This window comes from Triticum aestivum, chromosome 5D, assembly GCF_018294505.1.
Source record: "Triticum aestivum cultivar Chinese Spring chromosome 5D, IWGSC CS RefSeq v2.1, whole genome shotgun sequence".
Lineage (NCBI taxonomy): Eukaryota > Viridiplantae > Streptophyta > Magnoliopsida > Poales > Poaceae > Triticum > Triticum aestivum.
The window spans coordinates 17,619,927-17,624,618 of NC_057808.1; the positions used below are offsets into that span (position 1 = coordinate 17,619,927).

Here is a 4,692-nt window from a genome sequence, read left to right on the forward strand (position 1 = left end):
TGAAAGAAACTTCTGCAGCTGAAGATGCCTAATTATACTTCCTATGGGCTTCTTTTGAAAAGAAAATTTTTGGCATGCCAAGAAAAGATCATGAAAACTACTGTACACGAGTCCAAGAAATTATCCAATGCAGAGATGCAGTTACAGTTGCAACTTCAAGCAGATTTTGTAACTACATTTTTTTATCAGGTGAAAATAAGCATAACAATAGCACCATTGGTGCCTTTCGTGCTGGACAAAATAACATGCAAATCAAAATCTGTATAAATTTACTCCTGATCATGGCCCTATGGGCGACAGTTGCAAAATCTAAGTATGATCCATGAGAAGGTGCACCCAATTTTAACTACTTGGCATAAAATAGCGTAAGTTCATCATCTAACAACAGTATACTAAAGAGGTAAACAATCATAGAAGAGATTATGTGTGCAGATATGATGATATATAAGTCTATTCGATTATTCTATTTGATGTGATGATATGAAGTGCACGATCGAATCGTCTCTTTCTTTTCTCAAAGCAAATAACACCACGATCATCTCCAGTAAGAAGTGCACACAAGAATCATGCCTCGGTATATACAAAAACTCGACTCAAAGAGCATTGTATTGGGTTCTTTAACCTGCCCCACAAAACCTGCACTATAATTCTTAGAGAGATGGGTTGAAAGAAGAAGGCAAGTAACCTACAACCAAATACGGTGACATAATTGCTAGTGAGGCCTGAGGGTGCTATAATTGCTAGTCAGGATTCAAGAGCAACAAATGTGAAAAGCTCCTTTTTCTATCTCCAGGTTTCACGATCAATATTTTCTACCCCAAGACCATGCCAAAAACATTACTACTCTTTTGCACATCTAAAATCCTTTGCCGGACCAGAACATTGTGCAAACTATATCTCCACACCAGTGGGTGCTCCTCTTCTACGTGCGCGCACAAGGATGCGACCTCGTGGTCCTTGTAGCAGTAGGGTAGGCGAACTCGGTCTGACCGCCTTCTCGCCTTCCATGTCCAGCTCCTCCATTTCTAACCTCCTAGCAAGAACTTTAAGGCATGTCGGCCAAATTTACAAATTTGTAATATTCAAGCATACTAACTGAAGGAGCTCCTTAAAGAAAATGGAAAGAACAACTTGAAAACTGAGTGTCATTTGTGCGGAAGTTCACAGAATAAATAGGAGACGATAATTTCCAACAGGAGAAAGAGGATAGCCTAAAGGAGGATAGGTTGATAGCACTGCTTAATTTAGTTACCCAGTCAATTTATTTCTGGACTTAACCAGCCTCTTAATCATCCTGACATTATGTGCATGCCATTATATTCCTGCCTTCCACAGCATATTAGCATCATTTATATCTAGCATTGTCCTACTCTTACGTTCAGCAGCATTTTCTAAAGAAGTACAGAAGGCAAAAAATTAGCAGTAGCTATACACTAACTGCATATGGAGAACAATGAAACATTAAAATACCTTATCTAAAGGAAAAGAGTACAATTATAATACCATACACAGGCTATTTATGGAACACACACTATGGTGTAGAAGCGATGGAAAATTGTTACCTCAGAAATTTAATGGAATGCCAAGAAGTATTTTCCAAGATATAGCTCTAAACACCATCTTTTCCAGGACTATAGCTAGAGGCCCTGAAATGAGAAGGTGGTAAGCAGAGTAAGCAACAATTTTATTTTGGAGAATAGCTTGTTTATCAGCCATTACATGCAGTTGAGGCAATGTCATGGTGTAATTCTCTTGCTGTCAAGTGCTTGTGAGATAGCCCTTTATAAACCCGATGTATCATGAAATTTTGAATGATTAACTGAAAGCAGACAGAGAATACAAAACTGACGCTTTCTGAATATATTTCATGTCCTCTGGATAAAAAACTTATACACAAACCATCTGAATCAATTTTTGCAAAATATTATATGTAGAAAAATGATCTGAATGTTGAAGAGTAACAAACACGTAAATTAGAGGCCTAAATCTGCAAGGATTTTAATTATTTTGTGAGGAATACTTCCAAACCTTCTATTCCGAAATCACTAAATATTGCAATAGGAAAAAATGCATGGATAAAAAGCTTGCCTCAGACATCTCATACTCTTTTCGAAGACCTAAATCTAAAATACATATCGCTAGTGATTCTGTTCTCAAATCAAATCAAATCAAATAAATAAGAGACAAAGGGGCAGAGAAAGAGATAGATGAACCAGGGCACGCGGCCAACGGTGAGGAGGGTGCCGAAAGAGAGTGAGAGGAATGGGAGGGAGAGAGGGGAGGAGGGCGGCTGCACCATTTGGTCTACTCGCTCCTCTGCACTTACCCAGCTGGGTTCTGGTCCAAGCCAGAGAAGAGCAGCCGCCGTTTGAGGCGCCCGCGTCTGCCCCTACTGCTCCTTGCGCCCCACGCAGGCCTGAGAAGTAGAAAGAGAGGAGGCCGCATTTAAATGCTTGATGGTGCGGCGCGAACTCGGGTGTAGCGCCAGGCAGCAGACGCACATGCTCTCGCACGACGGGAGAAACAGAAACTTCACTTCCCGATAAGTGAATCATAGCAGGAAGCCAACTATAAATTGGCAAAAAGATCATTATCCATTAGTTTTTTCTGCGGTTGATTTGAGACAAAAAAATAGAGGCGATACCAGCTGCACTTCGGCATCCTTAACTTCTCGACACTTGTTCATGTTTTGATTCATTTAGGTTGGCTATCTTCTTGCTGCTTGAGAGTTTGATAGCAAACTCTGCAATGCATCAAAAAAATATTACACCTGGTAAGAAAACAAACCTCTATTGTCTTATAGTCGAAGAACATGTTTGCATCGACAAAAAATACAAAAACACTAAAATTTGACGGTGTTAGGAACTTGCAGTGATATACTGAGCCATAAACTACTTGCATTGATACACTGAACCATAAACTGCACACAAACCAGATAGCACTTGAAGAAAAGTCAGCAATATTACATGCATTAGAAAGCAAGTGAACTGTTGACTGGAAAACGGAGTTTTCTAACAGGCTGCACCACAAATGTTTTAATAACATGAGAATCCATACCAAAGGGAACTTTTCTAGCCTATGTTTTATTGAGAGCAGTACACATAAACAGAGGAACTTCCTATGATAAACCAAATCTATCTATAATCTATAACTAACTAATAATAAAGGGGCTATTGCTTCCGGCAGTACGTCAAGAAAATTGACCTCAAAGTTGCAAAATATTACCCATCAATGCTATCTATAAGTGATAAAGAAACGTTTCAGACAGAGTAATCCTCTGCCTGGGCCGTCCATGCAGTAGCGACCTTCTATACTGCATGCTGCGGGCTGGGAGAAGATGTAGCGCGCCAGTTTGGGCCGGCCCATGACGGGCTGCCTATTTTATATATTTCCGTTCTTATTTTTTATTTTACTTTCTTTTTATTTTTTCTACTTTAAATAATCTGGGACTTCAAAAAAGTTCTGAAAAAATAAAAATGAGAATTACGAAATAAATGTTTTAATAAATCATAAAATGTTTGTGGATTCAAAAAAATGTTAGTGATTTTGTAATAACAAATTAGCAATTTTGAGAACAAATGTTCGGGAAATCACAAATTCATGATTTTCTAAAAAGTTCACGTACTAATAAATGTTCATGAAATTGAACAAATTTCGACAATTCAAAAAATGTTCATGAATGAAAATATATCCTAAAAATTGATAAAATGTTCTCGACATACAAAATAGTTTATTATTTTATGAAACATTTACTGATTTAAAAAATGATCATGCATTTCAAAAAATGTTCGTTAAATCAAAAAAATGTTTTTCAATTTTAAAAATGGTCCCACCAATTTCCAAACAATTGTTCTTCAATTCTAGAAATGTTCGCCGATTCAAGAAAATTGTTCAGAAAATTTAAAAAAATTCTTGATGTTTGCAAATAGTATAAAATGTTCATGAATTCAAAAAAGTTCTTGATTTTAGAAAACGTTTGAAAATTTGTAAAAGTGTTCATGAATTTGAAAAATGTTCATGAGTTTAAAAAAATTTCACGGTTTCAAAAATTGCCCATGATTTCAGGAAATTGAGAGTGATAGTGTATCTCAGTGATGAAGCAAAATATGGTCATGGCCATTTGAGATTATGGTTTTTTTTCTCCCGTTGCAACGCACGGGCACTTTTGCTATTATTTTAATCGAATGAAGAAAATAACAGAATAATTTCTATTTGTTGAAGAATATATACCTGTGACCTCTCTGTATCCTTTCATATATTCAACTGATTAACACACGCAAATCCTAGGAAAAAGAACAAATAGAAAGGAGGTCAGCCATTGATGCTCTAAGCTCCTAAGAGCATAGCCATGTAGCACTTGATCTATGCCTTCAACACCAATAAAGAGAAAATTATAGAGATAGAGAGTTTTGTGATAAGTCGAGAATCGGACCAAGGAAACTAATTTAGCTGCCCACCAAGTAGAAAAATCTAGTGAAGTGATACCCTTGCTGCTGCAATCTTCCGCACTTATTTGGAGAACCTACTTCCCTTACAGTACTACAGAAAATAATATCAATTCATTATGGTTATTTGCTGCTGAAACAAAACTGATGGCTAGAAACAAGAGTGATGTCTATAGAGAACTGAGATAGGTGTAGTGCCATTAACTATTATAAAGGAAGGAAATAACAATGAACCATGCTTATCAAT

General features: G+C 37.0%; 1 long non-coding RNA gene across 1 annotated transcript; it reads right to left on the bottom strand.

Annotated features, from left to right (window-relative positions):
* Positions 1-554: 554 nt before the first annotated feature.
* On the bottom strand, positions 555-3,407 carry LOC123124120 (uncharacterized). The gene is made up of 4 exons (XR_006460982.1): positions 2,645-3,407; positions 2,327-2,568; positions 1,563-1,646; positions 555-1,043 (listed from the first exon to the last, which is right to left on the bottom strand). It is a non-coding gene; the product is annotated as an uncharacterized lncRNA (long non-coding RNA).
* Between the last annotated feature and the right edge of the window lie 1,285 nt (positions 3,408-4,692).